This window comes from Pelophylax lessonae (genome assembly GCF_965119305.1).
Source record: "Pelophylax lessonae genome assembly, chromosome: 3".
Classification (NCBI taxonomy): domain Eukaryota; kingdom Metazoa; phylum Chordata; class Amphibia; order Anura; family Ranidae; genus Pelophylax; species Pelophylax lessonae.
Window position 1 is genome coordinate 26343564 of NC_138770.1, and position 26336 is coordinate 26369899.

Genomic DNA, 26336 nt, shown 5'->3' on the forward strand with positions numbered 1-26336 from the left:
TGAAACTTCATTAAGAAAGAAACAAAGGAATAGACTGTCCTCATTGTTCTAAGGGTGAAATTATCTAGCCCTGGGACATCCAGTATTGACTCAGCTGACAATACAAGCCTAGCTCAAAGTTGGTGACTAATTATTGGACGTGTATGCATGTGTGTATATATATATATATATATATATACAGTCAGGTCCATAAATATTGGGACATCGGCACAATTCTAATCTTTTTGGCTCTATACACCACCACAATGGATTTGAAATGAAACAAACAAGACCGGTGTCCTGTGGAATAATGCATGGCGGGACGGAACGGATTATTCTTATATGAGATCATAGTGAGAAATGGCGGAATATTATCTGATTACAGAACAGTCACATTAAAGGGGCACTCTCACCGCACGGGGACACGATGTAAAGGAGAACTCTCATGGGGACACAGATATAATATACAAATATTAAAGGGGAACTCTGACTGGAACATTGAAGGGGAACTCTGACCGGAATAATAAAGGGGAACGCTGACCGGAATAATAAAGAGGAACTCTGACTGGAATATTAAAGGGGAACTCTGACCGGAATAATAAAGGGGAACTCTGACTGGAACATTGAAGGGGAACTCTGACCGGAATAATAAAGGGGAACTCTGACCGGAATAATAAAGGGGAACTCTGACCGGAACAATTAAGGGGAGCTCTGACCGACATAATTAAGGGGAATTCTGACTGGAATATTAAAGGGGAACTCTGACTGGAACATTGAAGGGGAACTCTGACCGGAATAATAAAGGGGAACTCTGACCGGAAAAATAAAGCGGAACTCTGACCGGAATATTAAAGGGGAACTCTGACTGGAACATTGAAGGGGAACTCTGACCGGAATAATAAAGGGGAACTCTGACCGGAATAATAAAGGTGAACTCTGACCGGAATAATAAAGGGGAACTCTGACCGGAAAAATAAAGCGGAACTCTGACCGGAATATTAAAGGGGAACTTTGACCAAAATAATAAAGGGGAACTCTGAACGGAATATTAAAGGGGAACTCTGACCGGAATAATAAAGGGGAACTCTGACTGGAATAATAAAGGGGAACTCTGACTGGAATATTAAAGGGGAACTTTGACCAAAATAATAAAGGGGAACTCTGAACGGAATATTAAAGGGGAACTCTGACCGGAATAATAAAGGGGAACTCTGACTGGAATATTAAAGGGGAACTTTGACCAAAATAATAAAGGGGAACTCTGAACGGAATATTAAAGGGGAACTCTGACCGGAATAATAAAGGGGAACTCTGACCGGAATAATTAAGGGGAGCTCTGACCGACATAATTAAGGGGAATTCTGACTGGAATATTAAAGGGGAACTCTGACTGGAATATTAAAGGGGAACTCTGACCAGAATAATAAAGGGGAGCTCTGACTGGAATAATAAAGGGGAGCTCTGACCGGAATATTAAAGGGGAACTCTGACCGGAATAATAAAGGGCAGCTCTGACCGGAATAATAAAGGGCAGCTCTGACTGGAATATTAAAGGAGAAATCTGACCGCAATATTAAAGGGGAACTCTGACCGCAATATTAAAGGGGAACTCTGAACAGAAAAAATAAAGGGGAACTCTGACTGGAATAATAAAGGGGAACACATAAAGGGGCACTCTGACTGAGACACTGGATGTAAAGGAGGACTCTGGTGGGGACACTGGATGTAAAGTGGCACTCTGACAGGGACACAGATGTAAAGGAGGACTCTGATAGGGACACACTAGATGTAAAGGGGCACTCTGATGGGGACATGGATGTAAAGGAGGACATTGACGGGGACACACTAGATATAAAGGAGCACTCTGACGGGGACATGGATGTGAACCCGTCAGAGTCCTCCTTTACATCAGTGTCCCTGTCAGAGTGCCCGTTTACATCTGTGTCCCTGTCAGAGTTCCCCTTTATTGTTCCAGTCAGCATTCCCCTTTAATGTTCCAGTCAGAGTTCCCCTTTAATGTTCCAGTCAGCGTTCCCCTTTAATTTTCCAGTCAGTTACCCTTTAATGTTCCAGTCAGCGTTGCCCTTTAACATTAGATTCTCTCCACTCTGCTCTCTGTCTATCGTCGGATAATGCATCCGACAAACTGCCCCGCCTCCGCCCCGCCTCCTCTCAGTGAGCTCTACGGAATGTAATGCTTTCAGTCACTGAGAGGAGGCGGGGCGGAGCACAGACTGAATGCAATACATCCCGTAGAGCTTACTGAGAGGAGGTGGGGCGGGGGCGGAGCATGGACTGAATGCAATACATCCCATAGAGCTCACTGAGAGGAGGCGAGGAGGGGTGGGGGCGGAGCACGGACTGAATGCAATACATCCCTGAGAACTGGAAATCACACGAGATTTCGTCACTAGGCGAATTGCAAGGGCTGCTGGGATACATGTCCCAGGAGCCCTTGCGAATTGCCGAATGACATAATCGCCGAAAGCAGCAGGACCCGGAGGTGCAGATTAATAAAGAAGATTAAAGGTATTTCCTTAAAATAAAAAATTGTTTACATTGTCAAAAGCATATTTGAAGGGGATTACATACATCTCAACTTGTAAAAATGGGTGGAGCTCCACTTTAATGTGCATATTTTACATTTTATTCTAATTATATATGGGGGGGTGTTTCACCACTATTTGCACATTGCAGCTCTGCAGTATTTCTTACCTATTACAGAGAGGGTGACACCATTACTCCTGCCCGAATTAGATTTGAATTTAGCCGCCCCATCCCCCCTCCAAGTTTTTCCTTTATCTTATCTTCCTAACTTTTGGTAGCCCCATCCCAAAAATTCTAAAAAGTATCTTTATCTTTTTTTTTTCTATCTCATGGACGAAATGTGAGAAATAACATATATATCATACAATCATTCCATAAACACATCCCACATACACCGCATAGATCATTTCAAGGAAATATGCTCATAAAATAGTTTACCATTTGCCAAAAAAAAAAAAAATACATCCCTGGATTTCATTTTAAAAATCTGGTCACCCTACAATATGGTCCACAAGGTGGTGACCTGACTTCTCTCAGATGGAACGCACAGACAGGAAGTGATGTAAGATACTGACAGGAAGTGATGTAGGTCCACAGAGGAAGTGATATTAGATATAAATAGGAATTTCAGAGGCGAGTCGGGAGGAAATAGAGAGGAGACGTAGCTGGAAGTGGCAGCAGAGGAGGTATTAAGATATTATTTTCTATATATAATCTTTAATTACATAAAGAAAATGTCCTCCTTCCCTGTTTATGCCGGGGGAAAAGAAACAGAGGAACACATAACACTGAGAATCAGATTGCAGTCCCCCAGTGAAATCACATAAGTAGGATGAGCAGCAAAACTTCCTCCAGCTCTCCTGTAGCGCCCTCACCAGGCAGAGCCTAGGTACTCATAATCTATCTGGGAAAGAAGCAGAGCTCGGGGTGACCCCGACACTCACCTCTGGAAATATTCAGCAGCTTTCCTCCCTTGTCACTACTAACATTAATCCCATCCTCTGTCCCAACACCAACTGGTCCCCCACTCCTCACCCCCATCTAACACCGCTGTCCCCCGCTCCTCACCCCATCTAACACCGCTGTCCCCCATTCCTCACCCCCCATCTAACACCACTGTCCCTCCGCTCCTCACCCCCATCTAACACCATTGTCCCCCGCTCCTCACCCCCATCTAACACCATTACCCCCATCTAACACTGCTGTCCCTCATTCCTCACCTGTCATATAACACCGCTACCCCCATCTAACACCGCTGTCCCCCATTCCTCACCCCCATCTATCACCCCTGTTCACTACTTCTCACTCCTCTTCCAACACTGTTGTTCCCCTCTCCTCACCCCCCTTCCCACACTGCTCACCTATATTCCACAACCCCCACTGACACTGTTGTCCCCCACTCCTCATTCCCTTATTCAACATTGAAAATCTCAACTCCTCACACCCCATATTTGACACTTCTGTCCCCCACTCTTCACCCAGACCCAATGCTGCCACCTTGCTTTCTTTTGTTTCTCTCATGATATCACTCTTATCTCTATTAATAAAACACAGATCTGACCGGAGAGGTGAGGAGGATTCTGGGAGGTCACATGATCTCACTCTTATTTCTATTAGTAAAACACAGACCTGACCAGAGGGGTGAGGAGGATTCTCAGAAGATTCTTGGAAGTACACAAGGATCTCTACAAGGACGTCACGATGGAGAATCAGCCGTCCCTCACATCACCGGGTAAGAGGAGACTTTATTGTAAAGGAGAGAGCAGTACGGAGGGTCCACCTAGATCCCCCATCATCTGATAAACACATAGAAACAATGTATTCAGTCAGTGTGTGTGTTTCCTACAGATGGATCCAGTAATGGGAACCCACCAGAGAGATGTCCCCGTCCTCTGTATTCCCGGGATTCCACACAGGAAGGTCACACCATCCCCCACCATCATCAGGTAGATGAAGATGGATGTTGAGATCATAAAAGTGATCTGACTGTATGAAGATATATTCCACTTTTAGGTATAAGGTTATTTGTGCTCACATTTTAAAGCAACCATTCCCTGCTATTTTTTTTGTTTAGAATGAAAATCTGATAGATATAAAAGATGAGGTTAAAGAGGAAGAAGAGACGTATGTGAGGGGTGATCAGCAGTTCAGGGAAGAGGTTGGGATGATGGACAAAGTTAAAGAGGAAGAATCTTCTCCAGACATCAGCACAGGTGAGTGATGGCCACTAAATATAAAAACTGTTTGGGTATATGGATTGATGTTTGAGGATTTGTAGATCCACTTCTACAAAGACGTCATGATGGAGAATCAGCCGCCCCTCACATCACCGGGTAAGAGGAGACTTTATTGTAAAGGAGAGAGCAGTACGGAGGATCCACCTAGATCCCCCATCATCTGATAAACACATAGAAACAATGTATTCAGTCAGTGTGTGTGTTTCCTACAGATGGATCCAGTAATGGGAACCCACCAGAGAGATGTCCCCGTCCTCTGTATTCCCGGGATTCCACACAGGAAGGTCACACCATCCCCCACCATCATCAGGTAGATGAAGATGGATGTTGAGATCATAAAAGTGATCTGACTGTATGAAGATATATTCCACTTTTAGGTATAAGGTTATTTGTGCTCACATTTTAAAGCAACCATTCCCTGCTATTTTTTTTGTTTAGAATGAAAATCTGATAGATATAAAAGATGAGGTTAACCGCTTGCCGCCCGCCCGCCGTCATATGACGGCGGAGCGGAGCGACCATTATCCTGGGCCGCCGTCATATGACGGCGGCACTTTAAGCAGGGCAGGCGCGCGATCGCGGGCGCGCCGCCCTGCACTGCCGGTGTCGGCGTGTCCCAGGGACACCCCCCGTCACCGGCAGGGGGGAAACAGCCAATAGGCACGGCTGTTTCCCACGTGATCGGCTGTGTTCCATTGACACAGCCGATCACAATAGAGGGCGGCAGAAAATGACCGCGCATGCGCGATCGGGAGCGCGCAGCGCGGTCATGTCGGTGGCTATGTGTTCCCTAGGAACACAGCTAGTCACCGACAGTGTAAAACAGCCAATGACAGTGGCTGATTACGATGTGATGGGCTGTGAAGCCATTCACAGCCCATCACAAATGTAAACAAAGAGCAGTAACTCACTGTTACTAGCTCATCTTCCCTCACACACCGTTTCCAGTGTGAGGAGAGGAGAGCCAGAAACAGTGAGTTACTGATCTGTGTACCTGTCCTGTGAAAATCAGAAAAAAAAGTGTCATCAGCCCCCCCCAATTGCACCTGTCACCCAACAGTCACCTGTCACTATCACTGCACCAAAAATCACTACCTATAAAGTGCACCTGTCACCAGAGACTGCCATAAGTATCGCCAGCGGTGCACCTGTCACCCATCGGTGACCAGCGCCCGTCACCTGTCACCCTATCAATCACCGTCACCTGTCACCCCATCAGTGATCGTCACCTGTCACCCCATCAGTGATTGCCATCTGTCACCCCATCAATCAGCGTCACCTGTCACCCCATCAGTGATCGTCACCTCATCAGTGATCGTCACCTGTCACCCCATCAATCAGCGTCACCTGTCACCCCATCAGTGATCGTCACCTGTCACCCCATCAGTGATCGTCATCTGTCACCCCATCAGTGACCGTCACCTGCCACCTATCCGTCACCTGCCACCCATCAGCCAGAATGTCAAAAAGGATGTTCAGCAGCGAGGAGGCGTTTGAGATCATCTCTATGGATGATGAGGGCACCGGGGAGCTCTCATCAGTATCCGGGTCCAATTCCGAATCCGATTCGGAATTTGAAGTCGCCAATAGTAGCGGATCGGAGATGGACTCGGCGGAAGAATGGGTCCCTCCCAAAAGGGCACGGCGCTCTGGAAACCGGGCAGCCACAAGGGATACACCCCAGGATCCTATGCCCAGCACCAGCACTGCCACCACCAGTACACCCCAGGATCCAATGCCCAGGCCCAGTACCCGCTCTGCCCCCAGCGAAACACCCCAGGAGCGAATGCCCAGGCCCAGCACCAGCGCTGCGGCATCACTCCCAATTCCGAATCCCCCTTCTACCAGCACTGGAGTGTCACATCCCCCAAGAGCCAGGGCCACTATCCACCTCCCAGATGCTCTTGCCAATCCAAGATGGCTGCCCTCCAACTCAGGATCAGCAAATATTCCCCCTTTTACCGCACAGCCAGGTGTGCAGGCCAATACAGAAAATTTTTCTTTTATTGATTTTCTCCATTTATTTCTGCCCAACGATTTTCTGCAATACATCGTGGACCAAACGAATCTGTATGCCCAGCAGTTTATTGCTAACAACCCCCAATCTTCCTATTCCCGTCCGTTTGAGTGGAGAGAGTTAACCTTGGAGGAGTTCAAAATGTTTTTGGGCCTCACCATAAACATGGGGGTTACAAAGAAAAATGAAGGACATGCCTATTGGTCCACCCAACCCATACACAGTATGCCCATATATTCTGCCCAAATGCCCAGGTCCCGGTATGAAATTATCATGCGCTTCCTTCATTTTAGTGACAACAGCCAGTGCCCCCCCCAAAATCATCCACATTTTGACAAGCTGTATAAAATTCGCCCCCTCATAAATTTTCTTTCCCAAAGTTTTGCAGAACTTTACGTCCCTAATCAAAACATTTGTGTAGATGAGTCCCTGCTACACTTCACAGGCCGGCTTGGAATAAAGCAGTATATTCCAAGCAAAAGGTCCAAATATGGGGTCAAATTCTATAAACTGTGCGACAGAGCTACGGGATATCTGTATGCGTTCCGCATATACGAAGGAAGAGATTCCCAGCTCAATCCCCCTGACTGCCCGGCCTACATGGGCACAAATGGAAAGATTGTATGGGACTTGGCGTACCCACTGCTGAGGAAAGGCTACCACCTTTACCTGGATAATTTTTATACCAGCGTGCCCCTCTTAAAACATCTGTACCTTGAAGGAACCTTGGCCTGCGGAACCACCAGGAAGAACAGGAAGGGCTTCCCACAGTCCTTAGTAAATAAAAGAATGAGGAAGGGGGAAATAGCAGCCCTGAGAAACAACGAGCTGCTGGCCTTGCGATGGAAGGATAACCGAAATGTGTACATGATGTCCACCATTCATGACGACACCACAGTGGAGGTTCGGAGAAGAAGAGGTCCCATCCAAAAACCATCATGTGTGCAGGATTACAATCTTTACATGGGGGGGGTGGATTTTAACGACCAGATGATTCAACCCTACTTGGCCACAAGGAAGTCCCGATTCTGGTATAAGAAGGTTGCAATTTATTTATTTCAATTGGCCTTTTATAACTCTTATGTCATTTACACCAAATCCACTGAAAGCCCCATCTCCTTCCTAAAATTTATTGAAGAAATTATCACGACCCTCATCTACCCACAAGGACTCCCCCAAGAAAACCTTCGCTCTGAGGCTGTTAGCCGACTTAGTGAGCGCCACTTTCCAGACTACGTTCCACCGTCTGAATCAGGCCGAAGACGGCAAAAAAGATGCCGTGTATGCAGCAGAAGGGGGTTTCGTAAGGATACCAGCTTCTATTGTCGGTACTGTCCCTCCCAACCTGGCCTGTGCGTTGGAGAATGCTTCACGCGTTACCATACATTGGTAAATTACTAGCCCATTTCCCCGTTTTCATCTGTGCTGACCAATTTTCCTCATATCACCATGCCACTGCTTTCCACATAAACTAACCCTGGCCTGTTTTTCCACTATGTCTCTGCCTACTGTTTGGACTGCTTTCACGTGAACTGACCCTGGCTTGTTTTACCGATTACGCTACTTCCTACTGTTTGGATTGCTTCCCTGTGAACTGACCCTGGCCTGTTTTTCAACTACTCTTCTGCCTGCCGATTGGATTGCTTGCACGTGAACTGACCCTGGCTTGTTTTACCGATTACGCTACTTCCTACGGTTTGGATTGCTTCCCTGTGAACTGACCCTTGGCCTGTTTTTCAACTACTCTTCTGCCTGCCGATTGGATTGCTTGCACGTGAACTGACCCTGGCTTGTTTTACCGACTATTCTTCTGCCTACCGCTTGAACTGATCTGTCGCCCCCTGCTACTGTAGTACACAGGGGTCTCACATATGTGAGGGGCTCCAGAGTTGTTTTTCCGGAGGGAGAAAACCAATTTTTTGGTTGTCTCTGGGTTTTGTAAATTCCGCATTAGGGTCTGGAGTCCGGAGGCTTCAAAGAGATTTGGGTGGGAGAAGCCTCTACCCCTGTCCCCAGGTCTCACCTGACCAAGGCCCTCAGCTTACTACCATCATGCCTCTGCATGATATTAGCTGGAGAGTGGTACAATCATTGTCTGCAGTGTACCGGGACCAATATTATGGCTGTGCTGACCATGTCTCTGCCTGGAAAATTCATTTGGACAAATGCTGCGGCTGTGCTGACAATATCCCAGACTATAGACTATATTCCTGCCTGCTGCCTGGAAAATTGCTATTGTAGTCGCTAAGCATATCCCTGCCTGCTGCCTGGACTAATGCTCTCCTCTGTGGACAACTGCACTACTACAACCACAGGTAATAATTTTTTTTACACTTTCCTTTATAGAATATATTTTGTAATGTATTTCTTGGTATGTACATGCTATGTGTAAAAAATATGAGGGGCCTTCAAAAATGATAGGTTGTCATTTATACATTGGCAATTAAAGCTAAATACTGGGGTTATGGCAGCAGATAATTGCCATAACCCTGGTATTTTTTTAAACGGGGGGCGGTCGGCTTTCAGATAAGGGTGGTCTCAGTGGCGGAGTCACCGCGGAATCCGCCGCAACGGTGCAGGGGAAGAGGTGCCCCCCCCCCTCCCGCCGCGTCCTAGACGTTTTCCTAGCTTACCGGACCCGCCGGAAGCGGGGAAAATTATCCGGTCCCGGATCCTCAGAGACAGGAAGTCAAGTGAGGGCAAGATGCCCCTCACTCGACTCTATGGTCTTGGAGGACCGGAGCTACGTCAAAAGTCGTTGCCTAGCAACCGGTTTAAAGGGCCATTTTTTTTTTTCCTTTTTGTTTTTTTTTTTTTTTCAAAAATTTTTTTTTTTTTTCTTCTTTTTTAGTGTAGTTGTGAGGTGTGAGGTATTTTTGACCCCAGATCTCACAATAAAGAGGACCTGTCATGCCTATTTCTATTACAAGGGATGTTTACATTTCTTGTAATAGGAATAAAAACGATCAAAACATTTTTTTTCAAAAAACCATGTAAAAATAAAAAATTATTAAATAAAATAAATAGGAAAAAAAAAAAAAAAAAAAAATTAAAGCGCCCTGTCCCCGTTAGCTCGCGCGCAGAAGCTAACGCATACGCAAGTCCCGCCCACATATGTAAACGGTGTTCAAACCACACATGTGAGGTATCGCCGCGATCGTTAGAGTGAGAGCAATAATTTGAGCCCTAGACCTCCTCTGTAACTCTAAGCTGGTACCCTGTAGACATTTTTAAAATGTTGCCTATGGGGATTTTTAAGTACCAATGTTTGGCGCCATTCCGCGAACGTGCCCAATTTTGAAGCATGACATGTTGGGTATCTAATTACTCGGCGTAACATTATCTTTCACATTATGGAAAAAAATTGGGCTAAATTTACTGTTTTCTTTTTTTTTAATTAAAAAAAGTGAATTTTTGTTAAAAAAATTGCATTTGGAAGACTGCTGCTCAAATATGGTGTGATAAAAAATATTGTAACAATCTCCATTTTATTCTCTAGGGTCTCTGCTAAAAAAAAATATATAATGTTTGGGGGTTCTAAGTAGTTTTCTAGCATAAAAATGATTTTAGCTTGTAAACACCAAGTGTCAAAAATAGGCCCAGTCTTAAAGTGGATAAATGGACAACTTTGTGTAAAGCGCTACTTGGATGTTAGGCCTATGTATGTGGCCAGGCTGTGTAAAAGTATTACACATGTGGTATCGCCATACTCAGGAGGAATAGCAGAATGTATTTTGGGGTGAATTTTTTGCTATGTACATGCTATGTGTTAGAAATATTGCATAAATGGACAACTTTGTGTAAAAAAAATGCATTTTCATTTTCTTTCCACATTTTCCAAAAACTTGTGGAAAAAAATGACATGTTCAAAAGACTCATTATGCCTCACAAATTATACGTTGGGGTGTTTGCTTTCCAAAATGGGGTCATTTTATGGGGGTTTCCATTGTCCTGGTGCTCCAGGGCCTTCAAAAGTGCGATAGGTTGTCAGGAAATTATATGTGCAATTTCTGCTTCTAGAATGCCGGACAGGGCTACTTGAATGTTGGGCCTCTGTATGTGGCCAGGCTGTGAAAAAGTCTCACACATGTGGTATCAGCATACTCAGGAGGAGTAGCAGAATGTATTTTGGGGTGCAATTTTTGCTATCTACATGCTATGTGTTAGAAATATCTGATAAATTGACAACTTTGTGTAAAAAAAAAATGCATTTTCATTTTCTTTCCACAGTTTCCAAAAGCTTGTGGAAAAAAATGACAGGTTCAAAAGACTCATTATGCCTCACAAATTATACGTTGGGGTGTTTGCTTTCCAAAATGGGGTCATTTTATGGGGGTTTCCATTGTCCTGGTGCTCCAGGGCCTTCAAAAGTGCGATAGGTTGTCAGGAAATTATATGTGTAATTTCTGCTTCTAGAATGCCGGACGGGGCTACTTGAATGTTGGGCCTATGTATGTGGCCAGGCTGTGAAAAAGTCTCACACATGTGGTATCAGCATACTCAGAAGGAGTAGCAGAATGTATTTTGGGGTGCAATTTTTGCTATGTACATGCTATGTGTTAGAAATATTGCATAAATTGACAACTTTGTGTAAAAAAAAATGCATTTTCATTTTCTTTCCACAGTTTCCAAAAGCTTGTGGAAAAAAATGACAGGTTCAAAAGACTCATTATGCCTCACAAATTATACGTTGGGGTGTTTGCTTTCCAAAATGGGGTCATTTTATGGGAGTTTCCATTGTCCTGGTGCTCCAGGGCCTTCAAAAGTGCGATAGGTTGTCAGGAAATTATATGTGCAATTTCTGCTTCTAGAATGCCGGACAGGGTTACTTGAATGTTGGGCCTCTGTATGTGGCCAGGCTGTGAAAAAGTCTCACACATGTGGTATCAGCATACTCAGGAGGAGTAGCAGAATGTATTTTGGGGTGCAATTTTTGCAATCTACATGCTATGTGTTAGAAATATCTGATAAATTGACAACTTTGTGTAAAAAAAAATGCATTTTCATTTTCTTTCCACAGTTTCCAAAAGCTTGTGGAAAAAAATGACAGGTTCAAAAGACTCATTATGCCTCACAAATTATACGTTGGGGTGTTTGCTTTCCAAAATGGGGTCATTTTATGGGGGTTTCCATTGTCCTGGTGCTCCAGGGCCTTCAAAAGTGCGATAGGTTGTCAGGAAATTATATGTGTAATTTCTGCTTCTAGAATGCCGGACGGGGCTACTTGAATGTTGGGCCTATGTATGTGGCCAGGCTGTGAAAAAGTCTCACACATGTGGTATCAGCATACTCAGGAGAAGTAGCAGAATGTATTTTGGGGTGCAATTTTTGCTATGTACATGCTATGTGTTAGAAATATTGCATAAATTGACAACTTTGTGTAAAAAAAAAAGCATTTTCATTTTCTTTCCACATTTTCCAAAAACTTGTGGAAAAAAATGACATGTTCAAAAGACTCATTATGCCTCAAAGATTATACGTTGGGGTGTTTGCTTTCCAAAATGGGGTCATTTTATGGGGTTTTCCATTGTCCTGGTGCTCCAGGGCCTTCAAAAGTGCAATAGGTTGTCAGGAAATGATATGTGTAATTTATGCTCCTAGAATGCCGGACGCTGCTACTTGGATGTTAGGCCTGTGTATGTGGCCAGGCTGTGAAAAAGTCTCACACATGTGGTATCGCCATACTCAGGAGGAGTAGTAGAATTTGTTTTGGGGTGTAGTTGCAAGTATACATGTGCTGTGTGAGAGAAATAACCTGTTAATACGGCAATTTGTAAAAAAAAAAAAAAAAAAAAAAATCTTCATTTTGCAAAGCATTGTGGGAAAAAATTACAACTTCAAAAAACTCACCATGCCCCTTATTAAATACCTTGGAATGTCTACTTTCAAAAAAGGGGTCATTTGGGGGGTATTTGTACTTTCCTGACTTTTTAGTGTCTCAAGAAATGAGATAGGCCTTCAGTACATCAGGTGTGATCAAGTGTGATCAATTTTCAATGATTCGCACCATAGCTTGTGGACTCTATAACTTTCACAAAGACCAAATAATATACACTTATTTGGGTTATTTTTACCAAAGATAAGTAGCAGTATAAATTTTGGCCAAAATTTGTGAAGAAAAATGACTAATTTGCAAAATTTTATGACAGAAACAAAGAAAAATGCGTTTTTTCACGATATTTTCAGTCTTTTTTTATTTATAGCACAAAAAATAAAAAACCCAGTATTGATCAAATACCATCAAAAGAAAGCTCTATTTGTGTGAAAAAAAGGACACAATTTTTGTATGGGTACAGTGTTGCATGACTGAGTAATTCTCAGTCAAAGTGTGAGAGCGCTGAAAGCTGAAAATCAGTCTGGGCAGGAAGGGGGTGAAAGTGCACTGTAGGCAAGTGGTTAAAGAGGAAGAAGAGACGTATGTGAGGGGTGATCAGCAGTTCAGGGAAGAGGTTGGGATGATGGACAAAGTTAAAGAGGAAGAATCTTCTCCAGACATCAGCACAGGTGAGTGATGGCCACTAAATATAAAAACTGTTTGGGTATATGGATTGATGTTTGAGGATTTGTAGATCCACTTCTACAAAGACGTCATGATGGAGAATCAGCCGCCCCTCACATCACCGGGTAAGAGGAGACTTTATTGTAAAGGAGAGAGCAGTACGGAGGATCCACCTAGATCCCCCATCATCTGATAAACACATAGAAACAATGTATTCAGTCAGTGTGTGTGTTTCCTACAGATGGATCCAGTAATGGGAACCCACCAGAGAGATGTCCCCGTCCTCTGTATTCCCGGGATTCCACACGGGAAGGTCACACCATCCCTCACCATCATCAGGTAGATGAGGAACAATTACTGATAGTTATGATTTATACACAAGTGTGTTTGTTACAATAAATGTTTTATTATATATTCAGAGTGGAAACCTCGGTGAGTATAATATTGTTGTTAAAGAAGAGTATAAAGAGGAGGATGAGGAGTATGGAGAGATGGAGGAGTTTTCAGAAGGACACAAGGATATGATGGAGCCACCTAATACCAGGAACCCACCAGAGAGATGTCCCCGTCCTCTGTATTCCGGGGATTCCACACAGGTCAACATTAAAGAAGAGATAAAAGAGGAGGATGATGAGGATTTTGTAATGGAGGAGGCAGAGTTTCCAAATGGTCACAGAAAGCAGTACCAGGACACCATGGTGGAGTCATCCAGTTACAGAAATGCACCAGAGAGATGTCCCCGTCCTCTGTATTCCCGGGATTCCACACAGGAAGGTCACACCATCCCTCACCATCATCAGGTAGATGAGAATGTAGGAGAGTGATCCCAAGCCCTAAGAGATATCATTCTTCTATTATTATTATTTTTTTGTATTTAATATTATTTCTCCCATTTTGCTGGTTTAGGATGAAGATCTGATAAATGTACAAATTGGGGTTATAAAGGAAAAGACGTATGTGAGGGGTGATCAGCATTTTACAGAGGAGGTTGGGATGATGGACGCAGTTAAAGAGGAAGAAACTTCTCCAGATATCAGCTTGGGTAATTATGGAAGAATGGGTTAAAGCTTACTTAGTGATGTTTGGTTGGGTGGTGTCATTGATCTGGTTAGTTGTCATAGTTTGGTGTTGTGATTGCTCCCAGTTCCACCACAGATCTCTTTTACACTTTGAAATGCTCGACCAACATACACTGCTCCAAAGAATGAAAGGAACACTTTGAAAACTCATCAGATCTCAATGGGGAAAATATCATGCTGGATATCTATACTGGTATGGACTGGGTAATGCGTTAGGATCTATACTGGTATGGACTGGGTAATGTGTTAGGATCTATACTGGTATGGACTGGGTAATGTGTTAGGATCTATACTGGTATGGACTGGGTAATGTGTTAGGATCTATACTGGTATGGACTGGGTAATGTGTTAGGATCTATACTGGTATAGACTGGGTAATGTGTTAGCATCTATACTGGTATGGACTGGGTAATGTACTAGGATCTATACTGTTACATAGTTGGTGAGGATAAAAAAAGACATCAATCCATCCAGTTCAACCTATGATGTGTGTGTGTGTTTTATGTTAACCGTACATTGTATACCCCTCTATGTTGTGGTCTTTAAGGTGCCCATCTAATAGTCTTTTGAAACTATCGATGCTCCCCGCTGATACAACTGCTTGTGGAAGAGAATTTCACATCCCCACTGCTCTGACAGTAAAGAACCCTTTACGTATTTTAAGGTTAAACCTTTTTCCCTCTAGTTTTAATAAGTGGCCACTGCCATCTGCCATGTAGTTGCCCCCCCATTATTTTGTTCAGGTCCGTTTGTAAGGTTACCACATACGGCATAGAAGAATTTGGCCTGCTTAGTTTAGTATTGTCCGCAAATACAAAGATTGTGCTAGATATCCCCTCCTCTAGGTCGTTTATTAATAAATTAAACAGGATTGGTCCCAGGACAGATCCTTGGGGGACCCCACTTTCCACACCCTCCCAAGTACTTCCTATTTATCACCACCCTCTGGACTCTCCCCTGGAGCCAGTTCTCTATCCAAGTACTCACCCTATGGTCCATACCTATGTACCTTAGTTTGTACAGTAAGCATTTGTGGGGAACTGTGTCAAATGCCTTTGCAAAGTCCAGATACACCACATCCACAGGCCTTCCTTTATCCAGATACACCACATCCACAGACCTTCCTTTATCCAGATACACCACATCCACAGGCCTTCCTTTATCCAGATACACCACATCCACAGGCCTTCCTTTATCCAGATACACCACATCCACAGGCCTTCCTTTATCCAGATACACCACATCCACAGACCTTCCTTTATCCAGATACACCACATCTACAGACCTTCCTTTATCCAGATACACCACATCCACAGACCTTCCTTTATCCAGATATACCACATCCACAGGCCTTCCTTTATCCAGATACACCACATCCATAGGCCTTCCTTTATCCAGATACACCACATCCACAGGCCTTCCTTTACCTAGATACACCACATCCACAGGCCTTCCTTTATCCAGATACACCACATCCACAGGCCTTCCTTTATCCAGATACACCACATCCACAGGCCTTCCTTTACCTAGATACACCACATCCATAGGCCTTCCTTTATCCAGATACACCACATCCACAGGCCTTCCTTTATCCAGATACACCACATCCACAGGCCTTCCTTTATCCAGATACACCACATCCACAGGCCTTCCTTTATCCAGATACACCACATCCACAGGCCTTCCTTTATCTAGATACACCACATCCATAAGCCTTCCTTTATCCAGATACACCACATCCACAGGCCTTCCTTTACCTAGATACACCACATCCATAGGCCTTCCTTTATCCAGATACACCACATCCACAGGCCTTCCTTTATCCAGATACACCACATCCACAGACCTTCCTTTATCCAGATACACCACATCCACAGGCCTTCCTTTATCCAGATACACCACATCCACAGGCCTTCCTTTATCCAGATACACCACATCCACAGGCCTTCCTTTATCCAGATACACCACATCCACAGACCTTCCTTTATCCAGATACACCACATCTACAGACCTTCCTTTATCCAGATACACCACATCCACAGACCTTCCTTTATCCAGATATACCACATCCACAGGCCTTCCTTTATCCAGATACACCACATCCATAGGCCTTCCTTTATCCAGATACACCACATCCACAGGCCTTCCTTTACCTAGATACACCACATCCACAGGCCTTCCTTTATCCAGATACACCACATCCACAGGCCTTCCTTTATCCAGATACACCACATCCACAGGCCTTCCTTTACCTAGATACACCACATCCATAGGCCTTCCTTTATCCAGATACACCACATCCACAGGCCTTCCTTTATCCAGATACACCACATCCACAGGCCTTCCTTTATCCAGATACACCACATCCACAGGCCTTCCTTTATCCAGATACACCACATCCACAGGCCTTCCTTTATCTAGATACACCACATCCATAAGCCTTCCTTTATCCAGATACACCACATCCACAGGCCTTCCTTTACCTAGATACACCACATCCATAGGCCTTCCTTTATCCAGATACACCACATCCACAGGCCTTCCTTTATCTAGATACACCACATCCACAGGTCTTCCTTTATCCAGATACACCACATCCACAGGCCTTCCTTTATCCAGATACACCACATCCACAGGCTTTCCTTTATCCAGATACACCACATCCACAGGCCTTCCTTTATCAAGATACACCACATCCACAGGCCTTCCTTTATCCAGATACACCACATCCACAGGCTTTCCTTTATCCAGATACACCACATCCACAGACCTTCCTTTATCCAGATACACCACATCCACAGGTCTTCCTTTATCCAGATACACCACATCCACAGACCTTCCTTTATCCAGATACACCACATCCACAGGCCTTCCTTTATCCAGATACACCACATCCACAGGCCTTCCTTTATCCAGATACACCACATCCACAGACCTTCCTTTATCCAGATACACCACATCCACAGGCCTTCCTTTACCTAGATGGCAACTCACTTCATCATAGAAGGTTAATAGATTGGTTTGGCAAGAACGATTTTTCATGAATCCATGCTGATTACTACTAATAATACCGTTTTCATTACTAAAGTCTTATATGTGGTCCCTTAACATCCCCTCCAAAATCTTGCAGACTACTGATGTTAGGCTGACTGGTCTATAGTTACCCGGGATATATCTCGGACATTTTTTAAATATTGGTACCACGTTGGCATTTTTCCAATCAGCTGGCACCATACCCGTCTGTAGACTACCCTTAAAGATCAAGAATAACGGTCTGGTTATCACCTGGCTGAGCTCTTTATGAACCCTCGGTTGCAAGCCATCCGGTCCTAGTGATTTATTTATGTTCAGTTTCTCTAGTTTAGTTCTAAGTCTATCTTCTGTTAGCCATGGGGGTACTTCCTGAGGTGTATTATTTCATTTAGCATTACAAGCTGGGTTAGTGTAGCCCCCCGATTCTTTTGTGAAGACTGAAGAGAAAAAATTATTTAGCACTTCCGCTTTCTCTCTGTCCTCTGTGGCCAGATTCTCTTTGCTGTCTTTTATGGGGCCAATGTGTTCTGGTCTCGCTTTCTTACTATTTATATACTTAAGGAATTTCTTGGGTTTTTTTTTTTTTTACTCTCTTCCGCTATATGTCTCTCGTGTTCTATTTTAGCTGCTTTGATTTTGCCTTTACATTTCTTTTTACACTCTTTGTAATGTTTGAATGCTGCCAATGACCCCTCAGCCTTGTATTTTTTGAAGGCCCTTTCTTTAGTATTAATATGCATTTTTATGTTGGAGTTTAGCCACCCAGGGTTTATTTTAGCTCTTTTAAATGTATTCCCTTTTGGAATGCACTGGCCAATCCCTTTGTTTAGTATGCTCTTGAAGCACTCCCATTTTTCCTCCGTGTTCTTTGTTCCCAGGGCTCTATCCCATTTGATATTGTCTAGCAAAGAGCGCATTTTAGGGAAATTGGCTCTTTTGAAATTCAGTGTCCTTATATTGCCCTTGTGTTTCCTATTACTATGAATAATACTGAAACCAATTCACCTATGGTCACAGTTTCCTAATTTGGCCCATATTTCTATATCCGTGATCAGGTCTGTATTGTTGGTAATCAGTAGGTCAAGTACCGCATTGTTTCTTGTCGGTGCGTTCACCATCTGACCCATGAAATTGTCCTGCAAAACATTTAAGAACTGCCGAGCCTTGGATGAATGTGCGGTTCCTTCTGCCCAATCTATATATGGATAATTAAAGTCCCCCATTATAATGACATTTCCCATCCTTGCTGCCATTCAAATCTGTGAAAGGAGGTCCACCTCCCCCTCCTCCCTCTGGTTGGGGGGCCTTTAGCATATGCCCAATATTACTTTCCCCATAGTGCCTTCCCTTTGAAGTTCTACCCATAGGGATTCTGCCTCGTCCATAGCTCCATTATTAATATCATCCCTCATATTTACCTGTATACTGTTCTTAATATACAGACATACCCCTCCCCCTTTTTTACCTTCTCTATCTCTGCGATAAAGGGAATACCCCTGTATGGTCGCCAGCCAATCATGAGAGCTGTCAAACCAAGTCTCTAAAATCCACACGAAATTGAAGTCCTCCTCATACATCAGCTGCTCCAGCTCTCCCATCTTGTTGGCCAGGCTTCTAGCATTGGTGTACAGACCTGTTAGTTTTGTCCGGTTGCATACTATATCCTCGTTTGATGTTGTTTTAAGGCTGCTCTTGTGATTTATTTATTTTTTTTTCCCCATACCCACCTTGGGTTTAGGAACTCTGAGCACCCTACCGCTAATGTCCCCATTTGTGCCCGTTGAACCTTGCTCCCCGCTGGTTAATTCATCATCTGTACCCTCCCCCCCATCACCTAGTTTAAAAGCCCCTCTAACTTGTTGGCCATCTTCTCACCCAGTACAGTTGCACCCTCCCCATTTAGGTGCAATTCGTACCTACTAAAGAGCCGGTAGACAGCTGAGAAGTCAGCCCAGTTCTCCAGGAACCCGAAACCCTCCTTACTACACCAGCTCCTCAGCCACTCGTTAACTTCCCTAATCTCCCGCTGCCTCTCTGGTGTGGCTCGAGGTACAGTTAGTATTTCTAAAAAAAATCACCTTGGAGGTCCTAGTCCTCAACTTAGCGCCTAAGTCCCTGAAATTGTTTAGGACTCTCCATCTTCCTCTGACTTTGTCATTGGTACCCACGTGTACCATGACAGCCGGGTCTTCCCCAACCCCACCCAATAATCTGTCCAACAGATCCGTGATGTGCCGAAGCTGAGCGCCCGGTAAAAAAAAAAAGACAGCCTGGCACCTATGGTCTTTTTGGTATGGTACTACTACTACTACTACTGGTATGGACTGTGTAATGTGTTAGGATCTATACTGGTATGGACTGGGTATTGTGTTAGGATCTATACTGGTATGGACTGGGTAATTCGTTAGAATCTATACTGGTATGGACTGGGTAATTAGTTAGAATCTATACTGGTATGGACTGGGTAATCCGTTAGGATCTTTACTGGTATGGACTGGGTAATGTGTTAGGATCTTTACTGGTATGGACTGGGTAATGTGTTAGGATCTTTACTGGTATGGACTGGGTAATGTGTTAGGATCTATACTGGTATGGACTGGGTAATGTGTTAGGATCTATACTGGTATGGACTGGGTAATGTGTTAGGAAGGAAAGGATGCCACATAGTTTGATGGAAATTAAAATTATCACCCTACAGAGGGCTGAACTCAAAGACACCCCGAAAATCAAAGTGAAAAAATGATGCAGCAGGCGAGTCCATTTTGGTGAAATGTCACTGCAGGACCTCAGAATGGTCCTCAGTAGTGTGTATGGTCCCCACGTGCTTGTATACATGCCTGACAACGTCGGGACATTCTCCTAATGAGACGACGGATGGTGTCCTGGGGTATTTCCTCCCAGATCTGGACCAGGGAATTACTGAGCTCCTGAACCGACTGTGGTGTAACCTGGGGGCATCGGATGGACTGAAACAGAATGGGTCTGACAATGGGTCCAAGGATTTCATCCCAATACCTAATGGCAGTCAGGGTGCCATTGTCTAGCCTGTAGAGGTCTGTGCGTCCCTCCATGGAGACGCCTCCCCAGACCATCACTGACCCCCCACCCAACCGGTCATGCTGAACGATGTTACAGGCAGCATAATGTTCTCCACGGCTTCTCCAGACCCTTTCACGTCTGTCACATGTGCTCAGGGTGACCCTGCTCTCATCTGTGAAAAGCACAGGGTGCCAGTGGTGGAGCTGCCAATTCTGGTGTTCAATGGCAAATGCCAATCCAGCTCCACAGTGGCGGGCAGTGAGCACAGGGACCACTAGAGGACATTTTTTTTTTTTGAAAAATTCTTTTTATTGTTTTAGAACAAGAAAAAAATACAGACAGTGACAAACACCAGTCCCTAACATGGCGGGACAGCACAACAACCCTTCCCGACCCACCCCTCCCACCCTCCCAACCCTGGCAGCTTACCTATAGAACAGAGTAAAGCATAGGGGGGCGGGGGCGGCCGGGACAGCATAACCGGTCCAGACCGCCCCCCCAGGCCCAGGGGTACAGGACACACAAAAAAAAAAAAAAAAAAAAAAAACATACATGACAACTGGATCAGAACACAAAGTTACAGGTCAGAAATAGCAGAGGTTTCCTGACTGAAAGAAAAGAACCAGTGAGAGTGCGGGCCCAAATAAACCATAAGATACAGACACTTCCCATTCACAATTAGCCCACCGTCTCGGTGGATTCCACCCATGCCTTCCACACCTTTTCGAACTTCCGGAGACAACCACGGGACTCGTAAGTGGCCTTATACAAAGGTAAAACAGCGTTCACCAGCCCCTTCCAGAAGGGAATCGAAGGGGGTGACACTTTTTTCCAGTGTAGTAGGATGGCCTTCTTGGCATAAAACAGTAGTATAATCAACAGCGTCCTGTGAGCCACCGAGGGGACCACCTCCTCCACCAGGCCCAGGAGACAGACGCTCTGGGTCAGCGGAACCGGAGTCATAAGCACCCTTCCAAGGCAGGAGACAACCTCCGACCAGTAGCGCTGAACCAGAGCACAGTCCCAAAATACATGTCGGGCATCCGCTGGGGCAGCCGAGCATCGCCAACACTCAGCGGACACAGACGGAAAGATCCTGGCCAGGCGGGCAGGCGTATAATACACTCTGTGGAGAAATTTAAATTGGATGAACTTATCTCTAGCCGCCACCAGGTGTTTAAAAGGATCTGTCCACAAGTCATCCCAGTCGTCCCCCTGCAAGTCAGGAATATCCTCCGTCCAGCGCTGCTTGCAGCGCACAATCCCCGGAGGGGTGAGGCGGAACAGTTCCTTGTAGACAGTAGACAGTGTTTTACTAAGGTCAGGGTTAGTCAAACCTATGGTCTTTTTGACAGAATGCACTCTCTGTCCTTCAGAGTCCCTTACCACCAGAACCTGTCTTTCCTTTCCCTTGCTCCCGCCCCTACTTGAGGAGTTCTTCCCCTGGCATCTAGGGGCGTCGCTCTGCTCCAGCAATGTTGTCCCTGACTGGTTTCCCCAACATCACGCATCAGGGCGTATTTATTGGGGTGCTCCAGCCCAGGATCGGCCTCCTGGCATTTTTCCCTTCAACCCTTCCTGTCACCCAACTACTCTGCTTTGATGCCTGCACCCTTGTATCTCCGCCCTCCTCTGTGTAGGCCCCTGTCTGTACCTGGATACGTTCCCAGCTCTCCTTCACTATGGAGATTCTTTTCATTGTTGCCAGTTGCTTCCCTAGATTCAGGCCCTAGATACTGGTATGGACTGGGCAATGTGTTAGAATCTATACTGGTATGGACTGGGTAATGTGTTAGGATCTATACTGGTATGGACTGTGTAATGTGTTAGGATCTATACTGGTATGGACTGGGTAATTCGTTAGAATCTATACTGGTATGGACTGGGTAATTAGTTAGAATCTATACTGGTATGGACTGGGTAATCCGTTAGGATCTTTACTGGTATGGACTGGGTAATGTGTTAGGATCTTTACTGGTATGGACTGGGTAATGTGTTAGGATCTATACTGGTATGGACTGGGTAATGTGTTAGGATCTATACTGGTATGGACTGGGTAATGTGTTAGGAAGGAAAGGATGCCACATAGTTTGATGGAAATTAAAATTATCACCCTACAGAGGGCTGAACTCAAAGACACCCCGAAAATCAAAGTGAAAAAATGATGCAGCAGGCGAGTCCATTTTGGTGAAATGTCATTGCAGGACCTCAGAATGGTCCTCAGTAGTGTGTATGGCCCCCATGTGCTTGTATGCATGCCTGACAACGTCGGGACATTCTCCTAATGAGACGACGGATGGTGTCCTGGGGTATTTCCTCCCAGATCTGGACCAGGGAATTACTGAGCTCCTGAACCGACTGTGGTGTAACCTGGGGGCATCGGATGGACTGAAACAGAATGGGTCTGACAATGGGTCCAAGGATTTCATCCCAATACCTAATGGCAGTCAGGGTGGTATTGTCTAGCATGTAGAGGTCTGTGCGTCCCTCCATGGAGACGCCTCCCCAGACCATCACTGACCCCCCACCCAACCGGTCATGCTGAACGATGTTACAGGCAGCATAATGTTCTCCACGGCTTCTCCAGACCCTTTCACGTCTGTCACATGTGCTCAGGGTGAACCTGCTCTCATCTGTGAAAAGCACAGGGTGCCAGTGGTGGAGCTGCCAATTCTGGTGTTCAATGGCAAATGCCAATCGAGCTCCACGGTGCCGGGCAGTGAGCACAGCGCCCACTAGAGGACATCGGGCCCTCAGGCCACCCTCATGAAGTCTGTTTCTGATTGTTTGGTCAGAGACATTCACACCAGTGTCCTGCTGGAGGTCATTTTGTAGGGCTCTGGCAGTGCTCATCCTGGTCCTCCTTGCACAAAGGAGCAGATACCGGTCCTGCTGATGGGTTAAGGACCTTCTACGGCCCTGTCCAGCTCTCCTAGAGTAACTGCCTGTCTCCTGGAATCTCCTCCATGCTCCTGAGACTGTGCTGGGAGACACAGCAAACCTTCTGGCAATGGGAGGTATTGATGTGCCATCCTGGAGGAGTTGGACTGCCTGTGCAACCTCTATAGGGTCCAGGTATGGCCTCATGCTACCAATAGTGACACTGACCCCAGCCAAATGCAAAACTAGTGACAAACACTCAGAAAAGGTGAGTAGGGAAAATGTCAGTGGCCTCCACCTGTAAAACCATTCCTGTTTTGGAGGTCGTCTCATTGTTGCCCATCTAGTGCACCTGTTGGCAACAACCCCCTTCTGCTACTTGACTGACCAGATGAATATCCCAGGAGTTTCCCTGACTTGATGCTATACTCTGATTATAAAGTGTTGAGCAGTGTATATGAGTGTGGAAAACTCTTGGTAATTTTTCTTGTCTTCTGACAGACGGACTCTGTGGTGGGAATAGAAGGACATCGGAGGAAGATGTGACTACAGAAGATAATGACATGGCATCTTCTCCAGAAGTAAATCCTGTTCCTCATAATATACATGACAGACCTCACCATTGGAGGAGATCATTGGAATCTCCTGATACTTCACATAGTCCTCTAATATCTGACAGTGCCGACGGGTGTGGGAAACCATCTCATCTCAGGGAATCTTCTTTATACCATACAGGGGAGAATTCATTGTCATGTTCAGAGTGCGGGAAATGTTTTAGTCACAAAGGAAACCTTCTTCAGCACCAGAAAATTCACACAGGGGAGCGACCTTTTTCATGTTCAGAGTGCGGGAAATGTTTTAGTCACAAAGGAAACCTTCTTCAGCACCAGAGAATACACACAGGTGACCTTCCCTATTCATGTTCAGAGTGCGGGAAATGTTTTAGTCACAAAACATACCTTCTTAGGCACCAGAGAATACACACAGGGGAGCGACCTTTTTCATGTTCAGAGTGCGGGAAATGTTTTAGTCACAAAACATACCTTCTTAGGCACCAGAGAATACACACAGGGGAGCGACCTTTTTCATGTTCAGAGTGTGGGAAATGTTTCAATCAAAAAGAATCCCTTCTTAGCCATCAGACAATACACACAGGAGACCTTCCCTATTCATGTTCAGAGTGCGGGAAATGTTTCAATAAAAAAGTATCCTTTCTTAGCCATCAGAGAATACACACAGGTGAGCGTCCCTATTCATGTTCAGAGTGCGGGAAATGTTTTCATGATAAAGTAGTTCTTATTAGGCATCAGAGAATACACACAGCTGAGCTTCCCTATTCATGTTCAGAGTGTGGGAAATGTTTTAGCCAAAAAGGATACCTTCTTCAGCACCAGAGAATTCACACAGGTGAGCGTCCCTATTCATGTTCAGAGTGCGGGAAATGTTTCAATCACAAAGGAAACCTTCTTAGTCATCAGAGAATACACACAGGTGAGCATGCCTATTCATGTTCAGAGTGCGGGAAATGTTTTAATAAAAAAGGAAACCTTCTTAGCCATCAGAGAATACACACAGGTGAGCTTCCCTATTCATGTTCAGAGTCCCAATTTTAATAAAAGAGGAAACCTTCTTAGCCATCAGAGAATACACACAGGTGAGCGTCACTATTCATGTTCAGAGTACGGGAAATGTTTTTATAATAAAGGAACCCTTGTTCGCCATCAGAGAATACACACAGGTGAGCTTACCTGTTAATGTTCAGAGTGCGGGAAATGTTTTAGCTCCTTCAGGACCAAGCCCATTTCTGACTTAAGTGGTTTACAAGTTAAAATCAATATTTTAGCTAGAAAATGACTTTAAACCCCCAAACATTAAATATATTTTTTAGCAAAGACTCTGGAGAATAAAATTGCGGTCGTTGCAATATTTTTTTGTCACGCGGTATTTGCGCAGCGGTATTTCCAACGCCTTTTTTTGGGGAAGAATTACATTTTGCCGCGTTTAAAAATAAGTAAACAGTAAAGTTCTCCCAATTTTTCTGTATAATGTGAAAGATGAGGTCACGCCGAGTAAATAGATACCTAACATGTTCCGGTATAAAATTGCGCAGAGCGGTTTAGATGAATTGCGGTTTATATGGAATAGAGAAGTGAGAGATAATACTAGGAAGGCCCCTCCTACACATAGCAGATAGATCCCGCCTACCGCGTGTGTCTGTGGGGAGCGTTTGATGGTGAGAAGTGGGAATTGATGTTTTCTCCTCTCACACAGATCGGATTGGGGGAAGATTTATCTTCTAATGGATTTCCTCCATATATTCCGCCCCGTCACCTCAACTCAAACTTCTCCACTTCCCGACCACGTGCCGCCTTTTTACTCTCCCAGGCAAACCCATGTAGGTCTACGTCAGACGCTTGGAGGCAGCTAGGGGGCGAGCGCTTGCCGCCGGAACACTCCCACCCCCGCTCATCAGCAGGGAAGCCAATGCGTGGGTCAGGCAGCTCCGATTGCCTCTGGTCACCCGTGATCGTTCCCCGCTGAGAGAGATGAATGGTCGGATGTTAACTTCTTCCCATCCGCGCTACAGCCTATATACGGCTGCAGCGCGGACTTGAATTTTCGGGAGGCCGTATTTATACGGCCTCCCAGAAACAGTCTCCCCTCGCGCTCCCGCGAGCGCGCATCAGGGAAAATCTGTGTCGGCCGTGTCCCTTGGACACAGCCGATCACAGATCGTGGTGAATGGCCAATCACAGCGGCCATTCACCACGTGATCGGACCGTCCAATGAGAGATGATCTCATATGTAAACATATGAGATCATCTCTCATCACCAGCGCGCCTTCCTCACACGGAGCCTGCAGTGTGAGGAAGGAGGGGGAGCCTCACAGCGCCAGGGACACAGAAGAAATGTAATCAGGGCACCGATCACCAGTGCCCTGATTACTAGAGGTAAAAAAAACACACACAGTGCCCGCCATCAGTGCCCCCCATCAATGCCCACAATCAGTGCCCATAGTGCTGTCA

General features: G+C 45.1%; 2 protein-coding genes and 1 pseudogene across 3 annotated transcripts in view; 1 reads left to right on the forward strand and 2 right to left on the reverse strand.

Moving 5' to 3' along the window:
- LOC309550260 (uncharacterized protein) overlaps window positions 1-26336 on the reverse strand; it is a gene marked incomplete at both ends in the record, with an annotated part of 1652360 nt that overhangs the window by 288246 nt on the left and 1337778 nt on the right. The gene's annotated exons all lie outside the window — the stretch shown is intronic.
- LOC309549821 (uncharacterized protein) overlaps window positions 1-26336 on the reverse strand; it is a gene marked incomplete at its 3' end in the record, with an annotated part of 279510 nt that overhangs the window by 171150 nt on the left and 82024 nt on the right. The gene's annotated exons all lie outside the window — the stretch shown is intronic.
- LOC309549827 lies at window positions 1792-25065 on the forward strand (annotated as a pseudogene). Its single transcript has 2 exons — window positions 1792-1868; window positions 23990-25065. The product of its transcript is annotated as an uncharacterized misc_RNA (transcript).